The 21,676-nt window shown below is 41.5% G+C and overlaps 1 protein-coding gene across 6 annotated transcripts in view; it reads right to left on the bottom strand.

Moving 5' to 3' along the window:
• LOC110487106 (semaphorin-6D) overlaps positions 1-17,131 on the bottom strand; it is a 123,578-nt gene extending 106,447 nt beyond the window's left edge. For 5 of the 6 annotated variants that reach the window (XM_036945765.2, XM_036945769.2, XM_021559031.3 and 2 more), the window contains exon 1: positions 16,764-17,131. The gene's annotated coding sequence lies outside the window, so the exon portion shown is untranslated. The remainder of the gene's footprint in view (positions 1-16,763) is intronic. The other variant, XM_090196673.1, reaches the window with a different exon arrangement.
• Between the last annotated feature and the right edge of the window lie 4,545 nt (positions 17,132-21,676).

The following is a 21,676-nucleotide window of genomic DNA, read 5'->3' on the forward strand; positions in this document are numbered from 1 at the left end:
CCAAAGCACTAAAAGGTCCCAGACTTCAAATTGCTCCCAAATGCCCAGTAGATTTATTTTAGAGGGTAGGGCTATGCATTTTATTTTCCTTCGGAAAGGAGGGGAAGGTTGCACAGTTTAATCAACACCACAGATCAATAAGTCACCTGTTAGGATGCTCGTACTATCTGATTGGTGCACTGCGATCAACTCGTCAATGCAATTTCAAAATATATTTTCCTGGAGTTCAGTAAACTTTCAAGGCTCTTAATATATTGTATGTGGAGCTCAATCTTATTTTCCTTCAATTTAAAAGTACGGTACGCAAGCCAGCATAAGAGTAGCATAAGCTAAACACCTAAAAAAAAAGAATGGAAAAATGGAAATGTAAAAAATAACTGAGAGGGCTTTGAGACTCGGTGCTAGCATAATCTCTTCTGATTGGGTAACATGAGTAGAGGAACGATTCCACCACCAGAGCTAAGGTAACAAAACTGGCCAGCCTGGGCTTTCTCTCAACTCTGAGTTAACATGAAAACACCATTACACAATCCACTGCTCGTAACCACAACTTGGTACGTAATCATGTACAACTCTGGCAGCTGAAACATTTTACAGGATGTTTGTTTTATTTGCAACTTTATTCTACTCTTTTCAGGTGCTTCCATATATGGTCGGAAGGACAAACAAGCAGCTCACACACCTGCATGTTAACATGTGTTAACATGAGCATGTGCGATTCTGCATCGATTCAGAATATGGATCTTCAACAGTGAAAGAGGAGATTCCACAACCACATCTCCAAAGGAACCAGAAAAGCTTCATTAACCAGCAAAATAACACAAATGACAACAACCACAGATCTCGCCAAGAGGAGGAAGAGATGAAGGATAGGGGTGGCGGTTAGGAGAGGACAGCTATCTTCCAAATCCTGTGTCCCCCCCCCCCGCCACTGACCTGGGAGCAGTTTGATTAATCACAGAGACTAAAGCGGGAAGACTTAGCTGCTCATTAACCCGGATCAGGACCAGGGCTCGGAATTAAGATATTGGGATCATCTACAGCTGTGGACCACCATGTCACCGCGGGTGGTGCCCATTGCCCAACCCCTCCCCGGAAAGTTTTAACACAGGGGCTCCAGAGTGGTCGTTGATCAAGCATATGTTTCAAGCTCCCCTAATTTCTGTTACAGTCAATATTAGCAAATATGTAGTAACAACGGTTTGCAGTTCAATGTCACGGACCACCTCAAACTACTTAAAGTGAGAGTGCCAGAATTTCTGTTCTGACAATGTTGATGATATCTCTGATTACTTGAAAAGAGGAGAGACATTTAAAACAGTCAATTAAAATGTAGACTTTGGGCAGATAATTGAGCCCTTCCTCTAGAAATGCATCAAGAACCATCCATATGTGAGCAACAAATTGCCACTCAAAGATCATCCAAATATCATCAGTTGAGTTCAAGCTAAACCCTAGAGCGCTCTTGTGCATGTCATCCCATTGTCAAAACACTAGGAGAAAATGCAAGACTAGCAAGGGAGTTTTTCAGCTCTACATCAAATGTTAAAAGAACTGACCACAGAGATGAGCATTCCTACGGAATACCAAGAACATGTTCATCGGGCACATAGGGTACCCTGTAAAGGTCCTTCCTCCTCTCAGCTGTCCATTATTGTGGGTCAGTGTAGTATTGTGGGTCAGTGTAGTATTGTGGGTCAGTGAGAGTGAAATCACAAGGAGCACACGCACAGTCCAGCAGAAGGGAGAGAGGCATGTTATGACTACTCGTCTCTCACCATTCCTTCACCAAATTCCCATACTCTATGTCTTAACAGTGGGTAAGGTAAATGACTTGACCTCCCTCCTCCCCCCCTAACATGGCCTCCTTCCCCAGATAGCCCCAAAGAAATTCAATCAGTATTCAGGTCAAGGCCAACACAATCAATCCAGCGGAGGAGTTCAAGGTGGTCTGACCCACACCTAACCCTGATGCTGAAACCATGGCGACAAGCTCAGCCAATGATTTTCCCATCAAACCCCCACCGAGAGTGTCTAGAGAAACAGTCCAGGGTATGCTCATGTTTCAGGGCTGGCACTGGAGGACAATTACTATAATTTTTTTAAATTAACTTCGCTCTAGTTTCACTCTATCTAGAACAACGTGACACAGCACAGTCTAAACATGAAGGCTGAACAACCCTGCTGCTGGTATAACTGGGGACCAAAGGGAGGGTATTAGCATAGCATAATTACACTGGGGAAAGATTCATGGAACAATAGTGTGGGACACCAGGGAGCAAGACATAGCCCACAATTTGCCATTGTGCTCCTTCCCCCTTTCTTACCCCATTGATATTGGAGAATAATGGCGGAATTCAGACTGTTAGTTTAACCAATGGTGCATTTAGTATAATAACCAGGCGGAGCACAGGGTTAATGTGATTAGCAACCCTGTGCTGACACCTCACCACCCTCCACCACTGGGGTATTATCATGCTAACCTACAAGAGAAAAAAATATATTTGAAAGGAAAATATAGGAGAAGGCAGGGACCTCGGAAGCCAAGTGAACACAATGCCTGCGAATTTCAGCCTAGTCTGCCAAGGCGAGTGGGTAGACAAATGGACATAGACATAATGCTAGCTGGTTAATTAAAATAACATAATTAAAAAGGTCTTGTGTGTGAATGGTCGTCTCAATGCAATCACTGACCTGAGTGTCCGATATATGTCCCTCAGAGTGCAGTCAGTCTCTCTCCATTACCGACTCCATTAGACATCTAACCAGACATTTCTTAGCACTTTTTTTCCAAATCAGACAAGCGTCTTGAGATACTGTTTGTTGGAACCTTATTTTTTGTGACCATCTAATGGTCACGGACACAGACTGTGATTATAATAGTAGGTAATGGAACCATGCCTAGAGTGTGAGTGGGAGGTAGGGGTCATTTCCGCTGTGTTGGCTATTTGGGTCCCTTCAAATTAGGTGACTAAAGATATACCCGGTTTACTGTACCTCTCTCCATCGCTCACTCCTCTCCCACTCCTCCCTCTGAGACGAGGCATTAAAGCAGTATCAGGCTCTGCAGTTGGAGACTTGTTTACCTTGAGTTGTCTTTCATACCGTCAGTCACTAGTGATCACCCCTCAGGGAGAGACTGTCGAGGCAGAGAGATAATATGGGAAAGCAATAAAGGAGGATCAAATGAAGCCGCCTTGGAGGCACTGGGCAGGAGAAAGAGAACCTGTAGGAGTGCTTTGTATGCGTCAACACAAATGTTTACTGTATCTGTGTAAAAGACGAAACACATGGTAAACATCGTAACAGCCGTTATAACACACAAATACCCACCACACACACACACACACACACAGCTGCGTGGATGAGTCACCACATGGTTAACTAACACACCAGTGGAATGGGACGATTGAAGTGAGAAGGGGGGGGGGGGACAATTGTACGCACCCTGGTAGAATTATATGACACTTACCCCCTGGACCTCTACCCCCACAGACCGGTTTAAAAATAACCCTGATTCCGGCGAAAGGGGCTGGAGTTCAGAGAAACCCAGGAAAATGACTGCGATAGGAGTCTGTTACTGAACTAATCTTGCACCTCGTCTAAACCAAACGACTGATAGCATTATCACCACCCAGAGATGTAGACTTATACTGTAAAAACCAGCACATACACATGCAGAAACACACACACAGATGTTAAACAAAGCGAGGACTAGCAGACACTTGAATGCGATCCATTGTCATCCCTTCCCTAAGTGCATATAGTACAGTACATGCTAAGTCTTGATAGACCCCGGACAAGTTTCCAGTAACAAGGTCGAACAAGACAGCTATTTATGGATAGTTGGGAAATTCGATGCAGGGTTTTGAACAAGCAAATAAAAACCCAACTGGCAGTATGCATGTCATTTAACACCAATGTGTGACAGACTAATATATGTATTTTTCTGTAGTTGCATGATACCATAAAAAAATAAAAAGAGGTTTAATCAAAACACTGTGTAAATGAATACCAGTCACCTTTTGAGTGCATGCAGGGCCTGAATCGGGTATGATGAGGCATTACTGCATGAAGCAGCGGCTTTAAGCGGGAAAAACAATCTTAGGTTTTTAATTTCCTGCTTCATTTCACGTGTCGGGCCCATAAAAATCCTAATTTCCAAAAACTGCAATAAGCTACTTTGAGACATGATCATGACTCAGAATAAGTTCTCCAGTAGCAAAACTCTAAATAGATTTTTTTCCCCCCATGAGGTTATTGCTTTGCGGTATAGGCTATATCTGTGAGAACAGACACAATAACTGTGCCACAGATTTTAAGAACACAAACAAAGACTAATAGGGGGGAATTTCGACCAAAGTTAAGCGTGCATAAAAGGGAACGTCATTTTATTTTTATACGCTTTTCTCTATATACGTATTCTGATGTTACGCATGAGAATAGCATGCTATTCAGCCACTATACATTTGGGGTAGAGATCAAAGAAATTAAGGAAGTGGCAGAGGTGTATTCCGGCGTTGACTTCATTTCGTCTTAATTCCAACACCTTCATACAAAATGAAATGATGAATAAGGTCAAGCAACCTGTCGGTTCCAAGTGCAACAACAACTTTCTTTTTTCGAATAGAAATAAACACTATTCTCCATGCACTAATTTACAGAGCTATTTGAGTAATCCGTTTGGATAAGGGAATTGTACATATAAATGGCAATTGTTTAAAATCTATTTTAGCTTATGATCGCCGGTGACTAATGTAAAATCAGTCATATTTCTGCAAACTAAAAAGCATGTCAACATGACAGGTATTTCGTACTCTTTTCCACAGTGAAGTATAAAATAGCTCTGCCGTTATTCAGAATTCTAATTGTAGGCTTAAGGCTTTATAATTTGTGGGTCTGAAATTTGGAGACCCAAGCCGAGGCTGTAGCCTGTGAAAACCAGTACACACTGACAGTAGCGGCGAACCTACCGAGTTGATGTATGCACTCTAGAATTATTTAATTATCTGGCTGGACATTTTGTTATTTTTTGTTATTTTTTTACAATTTCAATCATATTAAATATTAGCCACTATCAGTAGCCACCATCAGTAATACCCAGAGAAATAGGCCTACAGTGCCTTCAGAAAGTATTGACACCACCCCTTGACTTTTTCTACATTTTGTTGTGTTACAGCCTGAATTTTAAATGGATTACATTGAGATTGTGTCACACAACACCCCAGAACGTCAACGTGGAATTATGTTTTCAGAAATGTATAAAAAATGTCAAAAGCCTCCCGGGTGGCGCAGTGGTTAAGGGTGCTGTACTGCAGCGCCAGCTGTGCCATCAGAGTCCCTGGGTTCGCGCCCAGGCTCTGTCGTAACCGGCCGCGACCGGGAGGTCCGTGGGGCGACGCACAATTGGCCTAGCGTCGTCCGGGTTAGGGAGGGATTGGTCGGTAGGGATCTCCTTGTCTCATCGCGCACCAGCGACTCCTGTGGCGGGCCGGGCGCAGTGCGCGCTAGCCAAGGTTGCCAGGTGCACCCTCCGACACATTGGTGCGGCTGGCTTCCGGGTTGGATGCGCGCTGTGTTAAGAAGCAGTACGGCTGGTTGGGTTGTGTATCGGAGGACACATGACATTCAGCCTTCGTCTCTCCCGAGCCCGTACGGGAGTTGTAGCAATGAGACAAGATAGTAGCTACTACAACAATTGGATATCACGAAATTGGGGAGAAAAAGGGGTAAAATTCAAAAAATATATATAAAATAAATAAATACATTTAAATAAAAATAATAATAAAAACAATGTTAATGTCTTGAGTCAATAAGTATTCAACCCCTTTCTTATGGCAAGCCTAAATAAGTTGAGGAGAAAAAGAGTTTGCATGGACAATAATAATAGTGTTTAACATGATTTTTTAATGACTACCTCATCTCTGTACCCCACACACATACAGATAATTGTAAGGTCCCTCAGTCGAGCAGTGAATTTCAAAAACAGATTCAACCACAAAGACCAGGGAGGTTTTCCAATGCTTCGCAAAGAAAGGGACCTATTGGTAGAAGGGTAAAAATAAAAAAGCAGACACTGAATATCCCCTTTGACCATGTTTAAGTAATTAATTACACTTTGGATGGTGTATCAATACACCCAGTCACTAAAAAGATACAGGCGTCCTTCCTAAATCAGTTTCCGGAGAGGAAGGAGACCGCTCAGGGATTTCACCATGAGGCCAATGCTGACATTAAAACAGTTAGTTTTCCCCTGTCACAGCCATTAAACTCTAAGGATGGATCAAAAACATAGTTACTCCACAATACTAACCTAAATGACAAAGTGAAAAGAAGGAAGCCTGTATAGAACAAACATTCCATAACATGTATCCTGTTTGCAATAAAGCACTAAAGTAGAACTGCAGAAAATGTCCTGAATACAATGCATTATGTTTGGGACAAATCCAACACAACACGTCTGTGAATATATTTAAGCATGGTGGTGGCTGCATTGTGTTATGGGTATGCTTGTCATTGACAAGGACTAAGGAGTTTTTTCTAGGATTAAAATAAACAGAATAGAGCCAAACAGGCCATTTCCTAGAGGAAAACCTGGTTCAGTCTGCTTTCCAACAGACATAAAACACATTGACAAATATTCACTGGAGTTGCTTACCAAGGCGACATTGAATGCTCCTCTGTGGCCTAGTTACCGTTAACTTAAAAATGTCTTGAAAAATCTATGGCAAGTCGTGAAAATTGCTGTCTAGCAACGATCGTGAACAAATCCAGGTGTACAAAGCTCTTAGCGACTTACCCAGAAAGACTCACAGCTGTAATTGCTGCGAAGGGTGATTCTAACATGTATTGACTCAGAGGGTTCAAGATTGTGTTTTATTTTTTATTCATATTACACAAATGACACATTTTGCATCGTTCCCTTACATTGTTAGTTTACCTTTCTTTTGTCTGTCAAGTCCGTGAGGTTGTTCCTGAGGGTCAATAGTGTTTTACATTAGGCTAACATATTACAAGTTGTTCCATAATTTGGGACATGTAGCCTATTTGAATCATTCATGGAGCACAGACCATACAGAGTGTCTTGTGAGGATCAGATGGTTCAGATCAGCTTGGCAATGGTTGACAATAGAGGTCGACCGATTATGATTTTTCAACGCCGATACCGATTATTGGAGGACCAAAAAAAGCCGATACCGATTATTGGAGGACCAAAAAAAGCCGATACAGATTAATATGACAAATTTCTTTATTTATTTGTAATAATGACAATTACAACAATAGTGAATGAACACTTATTTTAACGTAACATAATACATCCATAAAATCAATTTAGCCTCAAATAAATAATGAAACATGTTCAATTTGGTCAGAATGATGATATGATAAGAGGTAATGATTAATAAGATGACTGTTTATCCATGAAATATATATATTTTTTTATTTAACCTTTATTTAACTAGGCAAGTCAGTTAAGAACAAATTCTTATTTAAAATGATGGCCTACCCCGAACGATGCTGGGTCAATTGTGCGCAGCTCTATGGGACTCCCAATCACAGCCGGATGTGATACAGTCTGGATTTGAACCAGGGACTGTAGTAATGCATCTAACACAGATGCAGTGCTCTAGACCGCTGCGCCACTCGGGAGCCTTAGAGTTTAATTCGGGGGATGGTAACTCTTTAAACAACCTGTTCTGTGGTGCCCCAAATCCTAATGAGTTAATTGTTGCATGATTAATTTAAAAACTGAGTAACAATTAAACATAGTTAGTTGATTAAATAAATAACAGTCATTCGATTAATGAAAGCAAAGTCACGACAATAGCAGTTTAAACCTGGAGCATGGTTCATGACGACGGGATCGTTGTCATCACAGTTCCGGAATTAGTGAGGATAATTAAGGTATATTGATAAGACTGCTGTTCAACCCCTATTGTACCCTTTTCTCACCTTCCAATATTTCATGAATTGAACATGGAAACATTCATGATGAATCAAACCGCTGTTGCCTACAATGCTTTCCACAGTTGTGTCAAGTTAGCTGGTAGTGGATCTCTACTCTGAATAGATCATTCCATCTCATCCCACAGATGCTCTATTGGATTGAGATCTGGTGACTGGGTGGCCATTGCAGTAAACTGAATTGACCGTCATGTTCTTGGAACCATTCCTGAACAAGCCTTGTGGCATGAGGCATTTCACGTGCTGAAAAAAAATGAAGGGATGCACCTGATTGGCAATGACGTTCAGAAATCCTGTGGCTCACTTTTATCAAGAGGCCCAATACGTGCCATGAAAAAACACCTCACATCACACCACCAACCTGCAATGTTGACGCACTGCATTATGGATGCATGTACTCATGTGGTTCTCCATACCCTAGTCCTCCTGTCAGCGTGAAACAGCAGGAACCGGGATTCATCAGACCAGGCAATGTTTTTCTGATTCTCCAGTGTTTTCTCCATTTAGCACACTTTGTTTTTTGCTGAAAGAAATGGAACTCCGTAAGGTCATCGACCTCCATACCCCATTCGTGTCAAGGTACAATGAGTTGTGCATTCTTTTATTGGTCTTTGGGCACCAATGTTGTACTGGACTGTTAGTTGACTAGCTGTAGCCCATCTGTTGCTCTGCACATTTTGTGTCAGCCTCCTTTGTTGAAGTAGATTTAACAGATGACATCAATAAAGGATCATAGCTTTCAACTGGATTCACTGGTCAGTCTATGCCACGGAAAGAGCATGTACACATGTACAATGTTTTGTACACTCAGTGTAAATTCTAGTGAGTCTGTCAAGAAAATTCTAATTAAAAAGTGAAAGTATTTAAAGGGATGATTTCAGATAAATGTACTGAAAACGCTATTGAATGAAAACTCCACAAGACAATCTGTTGGCCAGCAAGTAGGAGGGTTTCCAGAGATTGAATAAATGTATTTTAGCGTCCGCAAGGGAATCACACCTGATAAGCCCGTTATGCACCTGCATAAGATATGTCTGAATACCAACTACTGAGAAGTGCCTAGTAAAGGCGTGCGTAAGAAAGGCGTACATTCCCTAAGTCTGAATCGGGCCCTAAATGCATAAGGATTACATGTATTATATGGCATGAAGGATGGATTTTAAGATGATCAAATTACATTTTTTGTTGATGTTATTCTCCTACTTACCCTGCCTATTTCCAAATCTCTCTCCCTCTTTTACTAATGTCCTCCTCTCACACATTTTCTCTCTGAAGAACAGATCTTTCCTGCACGCTAAGAAATTGTGGGTCGATTTCCAAGAACAACAAGCTCCAGCACGCACCCACATTTCAATTCCTGGGATGTGGTTAGGAGATTCAGTTCTGCACTTTAATTCTAGCCTAAAAATAAAAATATATATTTTGAAATCATGCAGGAACTAGATGGTTTTCAGCTACAGTGAAATCCATTGTATGATCACAAAAATAGACTATACAAAAACTGTATGAATGCATCACCAGAAACAAAATCAACTTAATAAACCCATTATGAGGATTTTGGATACAGCTAAGCCAAAACACCAGTGAATCCAAAGTAAACATTCAGTGAAGTGAAGGGACGGATCGCTTCAGTTTCAACATGGGCAGCTAATCAATGAGGCAGGATGGCGGGAGGCTACCCTCATTATGAAAGTGATTAAGAGATCATTTGGAACAAAAACCACTGCACCTTTAGCCCCTCTAGGACTGCGCCAATCAATAATGTGTGTGTGGCCAGCAGCAATTCACAGGAGGGCTTGTTTCGTTAACCTGCATTCTATGAGAAGATGAGCAGTAGGGTAAAAAGATCGCTGCAAAATATACACTGCTCAAAAAAATAAAGGGAACACTTAAACAACACAATGTAACTTCAAGTCAATCACACTTCTGTGAAATCAAACTGTCCACTTAGGAAGCAACACTGATTGACAATACATTTCACATGCTGTTGTGCAAATGGAATAGTCAACAGGTGGAAATTATAGGCAATTAGCAAGACCCAATAAAGGAGTGGTTCTGCAGGTGATAACCACAGACCACTTCTCAGTTCCTATGCTTCCTGGCTGATGTTTTGGTCACTTTTGAATGCTGGCGGTGCTTTCACTCTAGTGGTAGCATGAGACGGAGTCTACAACCCACACAAGTGGCTCAGGTAGTGCAGCTCATCCAGGATGGCACATCAATGCAAGCTGTGGCAAGAAGGTTTGCTGTGTCTGTTAGCGTAGTGTCCAGAGCATGGAGGAGCTACTAGGAGACAGGCCAGTACATCAGGAGACGTGGAGGTGTGTCTGCTCAAACGGTCAGAAACAGACTCCATGAGGGCCCGACGTCCACAGGTGGGGGTTGTGCTTACAGCCCAACACCGTGCAGGACGTTTGGCATTTGCCAGAGTACACCAGGATTGGCAAATTCACCACTGGCGCCCTGTGCTTTTCACAGATGAAAGCAGGTTCACACTGAGCACGTGACAGACGTGACAGTCTGGAAACGCCGTGGAGAACGTTCTGCTGCCTGCAACATCCTCCAGCATGACCGGTTTGGCGGTGGGTCAGTCATGGTGTGGGGTGGCATTTCTTTGGGGGGGCCGCACAGCCCTCCATGTGCTCGCCAGAGGTAGCCTGACTGCCATTAGGTACCGAGATGAGATCCTCAGACCCCTTGTGAGACCATTTGCTGGTGCGGTTGGCCCTGGGTTCCTCCTAATGCAAGACAATGCTAGACTTCATGTGGCTGAAGTGTCAGCAGTTCCTGCAAGAGGAAGGCATTGATGCTATGGACTGGCCCGCCCGTTCCCCAGACCTGAATCCAATTGAGCACATCTGGGACATCATGTCTCTCTCCATCCACCAATGCCACGTAGCACCACAGACTGTCCAGGAGTTGGCGGATGCTTTAGTCCAGGTCTGGGAGGAGATCCCTCAGGAGACCATCCGCCACCTCATCAGGAGCATGCCCAGGCGTTGTAGGGAGGTCATACACGTGGAGGCCACACACAATACTGAGCCTCATTTTGACTTGTATTAAGGACATTACATCAAAGTTGGATCAGCCTGTAGTGTGGTTTTCCACTTTAATTTTGAGTGTGACTCCAAATCCAGACCTCCATGGGTTGATAAATTTGATTTACATTGATAATTTTTGTGTGATTTTGTTGTCAGCACATTCAACTATGTAAAGAAAATAGTATTTAATAAGACAATTTCATTCATTCAGATCTAGGATGTGTTATTTTAGTGTTCCCTTTATTTTTTTTGAGCAGTGTATATTGCTTCCTGCATTAAGTAGCCAATGGGAAAATGTTTTGATTCAAGTTTACTGATACTATTATATACATACAGTACCAATAGGCATCTCAATGCCTGAATATTGCATATAGGCCCTTGTGTTTGTTATGGTTCATTGGGGGCTCTGGGGGATTGTGGGTGTCGCAGTTAAATGTGAGTATAAAAAAGGCAACCGTCTTAGTCATCGCTCAGTAATCCTCAGTGATGAGACTCAATGTGCAAATGAAGTAGCTACCTCCTCAGATGAAATATGCATGAAAGGGAAATAAGTTTAATCTCAACAGGATGTATTTCTTGCCCAAAACTCTTCTCCCTTACCAGCCCTGAGTGTACTGGGCAAAAACTTCCCATCACACTAATCAAACAGCTGTGTGTGTGGCCAATCTCTTTTGAGGAAGACAAAAAGATAATGGAATCTAAAAGGATTACTCAAATGCAGATTGAAGCACCTTCCCAAATCACCCAATTACAAACAAACATAGACAAGCCACTCAGACAGCAGGATTTACATACTAATATAACACAAATGAAGTTGGATGAAAACATGTTCACATACAAAGACTAAGGGTTGGGAAACCTTTACTGACCTGAATACATAAATATGATACTATCTGCTGACACAGGTTATACTGCCCTCTGTAATTGCTGGAACCCTTCCACTTCAGTTCATGGAGCTTAACCAGACAGTTACCCAGCATTCTCGGCCCGTGGCTGCTGCGGGTTAGCTGAGCAGCCTAAGACCATGTTTGACAAGGGGTTAACACTGCTGAAAAAGGCTTTATAAAACCACAAGAAGACAGCCAGTCTGGAAAGGAGGACTGAGGCCTGTCACTTGTCCAGAGTGTGGTCTGCAACCTTTTTTCTTTTTTTCCATCCTACCCTTTGGTTGAACTCCGCTCTTTTTCCTCCCAAATTCACGCACTCATCAGCTCTGGGATAATTACCCGTACTGTGCTAACCGTGGCTGTGTGACAGGAGGGCAGCCATCACTCGCCTGTTTTTAGAATCAGAGCTAATTACTGCCCTGTCAAGGACTCTATTTAAATGACTGCTACTGATGGGGCTAATAGGATAAAACAGTGTCAATATTGAACACAGTCAATTAAATCAGACATTTAGTTTGGGCACCAAGGTCCTGGTGTGCTGAAATGAACACAGATATACAGAAAAATACATTAAAAGAGATGATATTCAAACCTGGAAATCCAATAAATCATGAAAAATCTATGATGACCAAATACAGTGAAGCTTAGCATTGTAATGAGGACTCAGTAAAAAAAAGTTTCTGCATTGTGAAGAGCAAACAGCTAAAACACAGTAAAGTACATTTCCCCTACTGGTCCCGGACAATGATTGAAGCCCCCCTTCAGCTGCCATGGCAAAGCCACGAGGCTTTCCTCAACCCACCCTTTTTAATGCAATATGTTCATGTGATTTTCCCCCAATGTCCATTGGAGGGGCCAAACCTGAAGGCCAAGGCCTGGTGGTCTCAGCAGATAGCTGGGACAGGCCTGTCCCATGTCAGCCTTGGGTTATGGATGATGGGGAGGCTCTGGGGCTGACAGGTAATAATTCACTCCCCAGGGTTCAGGAACCTGTCGCTGAACCGAGGCAGGCAGACAGGGAGGGTGGAAGACGGCACGGCCTCGCAAAACCCTCCTTTCCTTACTTTCCCCACTAAGCCAGATATGGGGTCCCCATTGGCTGCCCAGTTGCCATGGATAACAAACTACCATCAATATGAAATATGAGGTGCCACAGTCCAGTGCTTCACTCCGGTGTAGGGCCAAACAAAGTCCCATATGCTGAGGGTGGGAGCCGAAGATTAACTGTTGCTCCTTCAAGCCAAACACAGTCACACTGCCCATTTTTTAAACTCCAGCAGCCCTCCAGTGCCGTAGGTAGTAATTCAGAGTCACCGCAGACAGATGGTTACTGTCAATACTCCACACTTACAATGCTTTTAAAGAAAGATACTATAAAAGTCAGATTGATCTCAAAATGGAAGTTATCAACACAGAAGGGGCAGATTGCAGTAATTCAACCACTGCAATTGATATGTGCCAGGGCGTCTGGGCTATATCAGGATCCTAATCGAAACCATTCAATATAATACTATGGATAGCATAATGGTACCACAGTCTTCTGCGGAAGACAGTTGACTCAAAAGACAGTTGCTTCTCTAAACAGTACAGTAACTTGAGTCTGGGCCAGTTCTGAATCCAGTTCTCCAACTGTTGGAACAGTTGGAGAGGCAGCAGAGTTGGATGAGGGAATATCTGCATCACAGGAGTGACCGTGGACTGGGAGGTGTAGGCTGTACTGTACGTCCCACAGGACCATAGTCCTGGGCCCCTGGGACAGAGCCTATTTCTGCCCTCATTACCCCGCGGACCATTAAGGAGACAGCCATCCACACATCACAGCCCAGCTCAGCCCTGCAGCAGACCTCCTGTCATTTAATACAAAAACTACAGCACCATCGGAAATAGGAAATAAAATTACACCGTGGTCTGAATGCACCATTAGCCATGCTAACCGAGCGCCGGCTCTTTCAGGGCTGAAATGAGAGCCGGACAACATGCAATTTGGGAGCCGACGGAGAGGGAGCGGGCTGCCGACACTCGCCTCTCTCAGCTCCAGTCATTTACAGCCATCACCCACCAGCATGCAAGACCTGAGTTACTTATTGAATGGGGTTGGGTAATAAGAAAGCGGAGATGTGTGTTTCTGGAGGTAGGAAATGAGAAAGAGAGAGAGAGCGAAAGAGAGTGAGCAAGGTAAAAAGAGTTCCGAGAGGGCATAATGGTTGGGTAGGAGTTACAAATAATATAAACATATTATTCAAAAATGATAAATCCAGAAAAAGCAACAAACCAGTAGGATATTCCACCTCTGTTGAAGGGAAGCAATAGCACCGCTTGTTGATTAGGCTATGACATCTAAAACACCTAATGTATAACAGTATTGTCATTTTCTCTGACTGAGCAGCCTAGCCCTGACGACAAGCACCAGTAAAAAACTATGATACCAACTGCAACTTTGGTTTCCTTTTTAACATGTAAAAGATGGGGGTGAATATTGTTTTTAATAAAATATCTGCAGCAAGAAACATTTAAAAAAGGAGAAAAACAACTTTGTTTGTACTGTAAGATAACGAACGATACCCTAGAGTCAGTGAGTTTTGCACCAAATGAACATGAATATTTACATTTCTTCTAAAACATTGGAATATAGACGCAGTTATCACACATCCACATCACCAAAACTATTATGGATGGGAAACATGTTAGTTGTGCATGCTGCCAGTGGCGGCATGCCCATAGGGGGCACAAAGGCAAGTGCCCCCTCAGATGTCGTGTTGTGAGATGTTTCAGATGTTAAATTAATTAGTCATCTTAATTTTTAAGCCCATGTTTTATCCGAATCATTTATAAAAAAGATCTGTCAGCAGCAGTTTGCAGAGGGGCCACACTGACTGGACTAGGCAAAGAGTACCCCCCCGCCCCCCATAATTCTCCCTAGTAAGTGGTCCCTTCCCAAGTGCACAGAGAAAAGAAAGGCAGGCCACTATACTCTAGCGCGTGGAGTATCGTCAGTGGAAGGAGGAGAGTGTAGAGTGACACACAGCGTTTTATTTGATTTTAGCTGATGGTGTTGGACAGGAGGTATGTTTATAAATGAACGTGATCAAGCTATGTAACCTATTGATTTCTTCTTCATGATTAAATAAAACTAAAATGTTTTGTTGTTTGTCTGCTTCTACATCTGCATTGCTTGGGGTTTTAGGCTGGATTTCTGTATTGCACTTTGTGACTTCTGCTGATGTAAAAAGGGCTTTATAAATACATTTGATTGATAGTACTAACCTTGCAATTGTATGATGTTGGCTTTAGTTAGCCAGCTAGATAGACTCCCAATCTCACCATTTCAGGCTATCAATCAAGTTGGATTAGCTTGTCTAACCTACCTGCTGGCCAGGTTACTAGACTTGAGAAAAGCAGGCAATTACTAAATGTACTAAATAAGACTCACATTCCTTCCAATCCTTTAACCAGATTTGAGCAAAATCCACCCCACACACACGTTCTTCATGCCATACTTTGGTCAAGATATTTGACTTGCAGATATAAGCCTACTAAAAGCTTCTCTCTGTTGGGCATAGCTGAGAGTGGTTCTAAAGAGCATAAAAAGAGCCAATTTTTGTCTCAATCCAGGTCTGTAGACTACACATCCAGACCCGTACCTTCTCAATGTCCTCCCATCTGGAACTATTGGACATTATTCTCGCTAATTCGAAACAATATTGGCTATTATATTTTGGCTAGTGTTTACCAAAACGCATTAAAAACTGCATGAAAAAACGAATATCAAAAATGTAATTCGAATCACTGTTATTGATCGCCTCGAGCTGTATTTTCAGGCTATAAATATGTGCACAAACTCAAAAAACATAAAACAATTTAAGAATCAGCCTAAACATACAATCAAAGGCATCATCATTTGTTTCATTGCACTATGACAGATAACCAGCAGGTCACAGACTGCAGTTGTTGTGGAAAATTCAAAGTCATCCACAACTAAAATCACCCAATGCGCATTTTAATTAAGCAGCTGTCAAAATGACAAGACATTGCTCTATAATATAAAGCTGGTGAACCAAGTAAGGTAAATCTAGGCCTACAACAACAAGTTTGTCATACCACACAAAGGACTGCGAAATCTGTGAAATCACCCAACTCGATACATCTTGGATACATCCCACGCAGCTATGCATTTCAACTTACTCTTTAAGACTGGCAACAATTTTCTTGTATTCACCTTGTTCAAATGACCCATTGAGATTATATAACAGTGTTTGAAAGACATGTATGGTTGCAGGTCTATTATATAGACCATTAAAGTCTCGTTTAAATTTCTGTAAACTATAGCCTACATAAATACAAACAGACGTATGTCTGCACAACGACAAAAACACAGTCATATAGCCTATCCAAAAACGGATAGAGTATTCCTAGTATACTATTTTTGGCATATTTATTTGATGACAAATGCTCTTTTCGCATGCATTTAGCTGAAAATATGATCGAGCTGAAGCCAATGGTTTCCCAATCTCGGTCTTGGGGCCCTTCCTGGGTGCACGTTTTGGTTTTGCCCTAGCACGAAACAGCTGATTCAAATAACTAACTCCTTCAGTAGCCGACTGTCTCCGTGGCTGCACCTACATTTAACTTGCGCATTCGGAGTATTTTGTGTTGCCACAAGTTTGCCCCAGTATCTACATAGAGGACATTGGGCTATTTAAAACGATGTCGTATTCTAGTTAGTTATAAGTAGGTACTTATAGGAAGTCCTACCATTCATAACATGTTTGGCCAGTTTATACCACCTACCCGTTTTGGTTTTTGCCCTAGCACTAGCGGAATCAAATAATCAACGCTTGATAAAGAGAAAGTGCCGTAGTATAATTCTTACCTTTTTCTTTCGTTTTGGCTATCTGGTTTCGTTGACAATACTTTGATTCTAGCAGGACAGAGACCAGTGTTACAGAAGCGTAAAGACGGGATGAGTTATTTTTTCCAAAAAGGCTTGTATTCCCAGAGCGCGAAAGCTGCGAAAGAGCGCCCCTTGTCATGACAGAGACCCACGCACGCTCGAGCTGGACTGCAATCACAACATACCTCACCCAGCGAAAAGCAGCATAGGATAATACACGCCCTAGTGTGTTGAATTGGCAGGCAGTCGGTCCAATGACAAGGGGAGGGACAGCACCAGACCTCGTTTGAGACGGGTTTTTTAAATTATATAAAAAAAAAAAACCTTGTTTGAGACGTGTTTTGTTCAAACCTTTTCATTAGACTCCTCCCTCAACATCTCACTTTTGTCCAGTTGTTGGATGGCTACACATCTGGATCCTTGCAACCCGAGCCTGCAGCCAGTCTCTCCGCCAATGAGATTTCAGACAAGGGCATTTAAATTGATATATCATTAACCTTCTTTCTGAGGCTGGTTACCTTGCTCCACATATAAGATAACCGAACAAAATACTTTCATTCTGTCGACAAGTTTCTCTGTTGTCTTCAGTTATTAAAATTAAAATCCATGGACCTAACTTACTCCATGTTTTGCTTGTACCTCCCTGTAATTACATACATCATGCCATTATAATAGCATTTTCAGTTTTCACATAAAATACTGTCCTTTTATTGTAATAATGGTTCAACAATAAAACTGTTCTTCAAATTATCAAATGAAAAAAAGCAGCTGACTTAGTACAGGCTTCACAGAGCCAATAGTCTATGCATTTCATTTCTGTTTTCAGTAGGCCTTTTAGGTTCAAAATGTATGCAGCCTAGCGTACAGTATGTCAAGGTGCTAAGTAGATATGTCCTGTCTATGTTGACAGGCAGAGAATTAGGCAGGATGAAGACAGAGAGCATAATGAGGGAACCAGTAGGGTTAATTGGTGAAGGAAAAGTAGTTATACTGTATGAAGCTATTGCTCCCATATTGGGGGATTCTAATGAGATATCTGCATAGGAGAGCCTTGCTGATCATTATAAATGATCCAACTGCAAATCACTGTCTAGTGGAGATAGTAATCATGTAGATAGACATGATTAAATAGCTAGTTATCTGTCATTTTCAATCATTTTTTTTCTGGCAGAAATATTCCGGTCACATCCTGTCTTTTAAATAAAAATGTATATTTTTATCTACCACAGATGTTAGTTGTTAATGTCAGCTGTTAATGAGCTGTTAATGATGTCAGCTGTTAATGAGATTGTATTTTTTTTATAGCTTCTTGGTTAGAAGCAAAGAACATTAACTTTATTTTTATTTTTATGTTTTGTATTCACTCTTAACATGTTTAGTCATGAACATTCCGTTGGGTTCAGGACGGCTGGAACCACAGACAAATGGCTGGTCATTTTTGGTGAGGTTAGGGTCAATGCTGATAGATTTACTCCAGTCATTTCTCTTGGCATTGAAATTGTCTGTGAGCCCGGCCATTGAGGTAAGGTGCCTTCAGGAGTAAGGAGAGGACAAGCTCCCAAGTCCACGATCTGAGTGGACACCCTAAATCTCAGTAGGCATGCGTTCAGTGTCAACTTTGCCAGTAGGGGTTTACTGGTTTTGGCAGTCTGAAATAAAATAGCTGTTCCACTTCGTTTTCTCATTTTTAAGTTCAATAGAGCACCAGCTGAGTTTCATAATAATGTGTAATACACACATCCCAAATATCTTCAGAGCAGGACAAAATGTACATGACAAATACAAAATTATTACCTCCTCACTGGCACAGTTCTCAACCCAAACCAACTCACTTTCTTGCGGAAGTAGGCAACACATTCTGGGTAAAGTTATTAGAGAACTAGGTTAAAGATATCCAATCAATAATATCATGCTATCTTGCCACACCACGGGCTTGCAGAAAACAGACACACTGTATTTTTCCTATGCCAGCAGGCAAAATAAAATAAAATAAATGCCAAGGAGCACTGGCTGTTATCAAAAAGACAAGCATTCTTAAACTGACCCAGCAACATAATGACTATTTTTGCCACAATTTAATTGCAGTGAGCCAATGGGTGCTAAGTGAGGAGAAAGCATGTGAGTCCATCAGCACAATAGCTTAATTCATATAGACTTGTGAGTCCATGGGAATGACTAGAGGACTCTTGTCCCCATGTGATGTATCCATGTTACCATGAGGCTCTTTCAGAGGGTTGAGAAAGCGAATGGCATTGAAAGTAAAAGTAAAAGGTAATGCATCTCGAACAATGCTGATAGTGATATCCAAAAGGACACTGTGTTTGCATGCTGTCAGGACTGAACACCTAAGGTTCTTCAAATCTGCCAAGGAACAATGCTATTTGAGTGTCAACTCTGTCATTAACAGCAAATGGGTGCAATGCCAGCTAGTTTATACTGTCCAGAGCATATGAGAGCAGTCCGAATGGACTGGGATTCTTCTCCCTCTCCCTCTCCCTCTCCCTCTCCCTCTCCCTCTCCCTCTCCCTCTCCCTCTCCCTCTGCCGTTTCCTGTCAACACCTCCAGTGCCTGGCCTCAAACAGCTTACTGCTGGTCTGGGTCTGTCACAAGACATCATCTCCACGCTGTTTACACACACTAAAACATATAGACACATGAACTACTACACTTGAACATGTATGTTTTTAATTTATACATAGGAAAATATGCTCATGCATGCCGCCACACACATACAGAGTAAATACAATTAGTCCTGTTACAAACAGGGTATATCCTGTGTTAACACATGACAGGAACATACACATGCACGCACACTCCAATCAATCCTTCTGTGGATCCATCATGTGCTCACCCTCCCAGGAGCCTGGTCGCAGTGAACAGCAAAGTGACATTGTTGTCAGAGTAGGGAGTGAAAACAAGGGGAAAAGACTAACTGTCAGGCTTATCTTTTCTCGTTTGTGTCCAATCACCAGAAAAGAGACAAAACTTATACTATAGTGCTTAACGGTACAGGACAGTAAAATGATACAATTCAAGCACTTATCAAGAGAACATCCCTGGTCATCCCTACTGCCTCTGATCTGGCGGACTCACTAAACACAAATGCTTCAATTGTGAATGACATCTGAGTGTTGGAAATAGATAAGAAAACAAGAAAATTGTGCCGTCTGGTTTGCTTAAAGATGAACCACAGAGTTTCTAAACCCAGAGACACAATTTTTTATTTTTTTAAATGTTACCTTTATTTAACTAGGCAAGTGAGTTAAGAACAAATTCTTATTTTCAATGAAAACCTAGGAACAGTGGGTTAACTGCCTGTTCAGGGGCAGAACAACAGATTTGTACCTTGTCAGCTCAGGGATTTGAACATGAAACCTTTCAGTTACTAGTCCAACGCTCTAACCACTAGGCTACCCTGCCGCCCCAACATGACAAGACTTCCGGGAATGCTTGCGAAGCAGACCATGCAGATCAGGCTGGGGTTTGGGCTTTTGAGAAGTCAGTGAGAGAAGTGAAAAATTCTTTGTTGGCTATTAATTATCTCGAAATCTAAAGGCACAACCTAGATTGTCTTAAGTAGTTGAACATGATTTTACTTCAACCTCGCGAAAGTGACAAACTGACAGGTCAAAACAAACTTCATATCGAGGGAAGGCCTTTGATTTGATGGCCTGCACATGCGCAGTTCGATGCGAGACAACTATTAGACCCAATGACTTGTTTCTGAGCATGTTTTAGCCTGTCTTCATACTGTACTGTTTTTGGATGCACTATGTAGAAATCGCTCTGCCATTTCCTGGTTGCTAAAATTGTAATAGTTTTTATAATTTCAGTTTATGTGACAAAACAAGCAGTCACCATAGACTGTAGAGAATCATTGTACCATCTAAACCACTGTGAAATGTATTTTCCTTTACCAAAAATATTGTATTTTCAGCTGTTTGAAACTGGTGTACAAAAAACTGAAAGTAAAAGATGCAAAAAGGAAACTTATGAACGATATGGTAAGCATAGAAATAGCTTACACAGAACAGATCTACAGCTTCCTAGACTTGCTTTTGTGAGAATGAAAGACCTATAACTCACATTTCTATGTGAATTTGGTCAGGCGCCTAAGTTACATATTGTAGCTTTAATATAAGGAATTTGAAATCATGTATACTTTTACTTTTGATACTTAATGTAATTGCTGAAATATACTTCACTTTTGATACTTAAGTAGAGTACCAATCAAAAGTTTGGACACACCAAACCTTTCTACATGATTCCATGTGTGTTTTTTCATAATTTTGATGTCTACACTATTATTCTACAATGTAGAAAATTGTCAAATAAAGAAAAACCCTGGAATGAGTAGGTGTGTCAAAACTTTTGACTGGTACTCTATATTTAAAACCAGATCCTTTAGACTTTTACTTAAGTAATATTTTACTTGGTGACTAACTTTTACTAGAGACATTTTCTATTAAAGTATCTTTACTTTAACTCAAGTATGACCATTGGGTACTTTTTCCACCACTGACAGAATGACGTAACTATTGAAGTCTTCAGATATAATTTTGCCTCCTCAAAAAACAATGTGATAGCTGTGAACAATCAAAATGATCCAGCATGGGACTTCAATAGAAACAATATTTGGATTGGAAGCACATCAATTGTCTTGTTACACCCACAATCACATGCTTTCTCATTCATTATTTCGCAGAGTAAACATCTCTAGAAAACTGTGGTCCCATCCTAATGTCCAATTAATTTGCTGAAAAAGCTTCCTTTTACAAGAGGAAAGCAACCCAAAATTGTATTTTGGGGAGAAAGGCACAATGAGAGAATTTGGCAATAATCTTGGTGAAAAGTATAATGCCAATTATGGCATTAATGACAGAATAGAATA

The sequence above is a fragment of the Oncorhynchus mykiss genome, chromosome 2, assembly GCF_057628025.1.
Source record: "Oncorhynchus mykiss isolate SJ-2025 chromosome 2, ASM5762802v1, whole genome shotgun sequence".
In the NCBI taxonomy this organism is placed as follows: domain Eukaryota; kingdom Metazoa; phylum Chordata; class Actinopteri; order Salmoniformes; family Salmonidae; genus Oncorhynchus; species Oncorhynchus mykiss.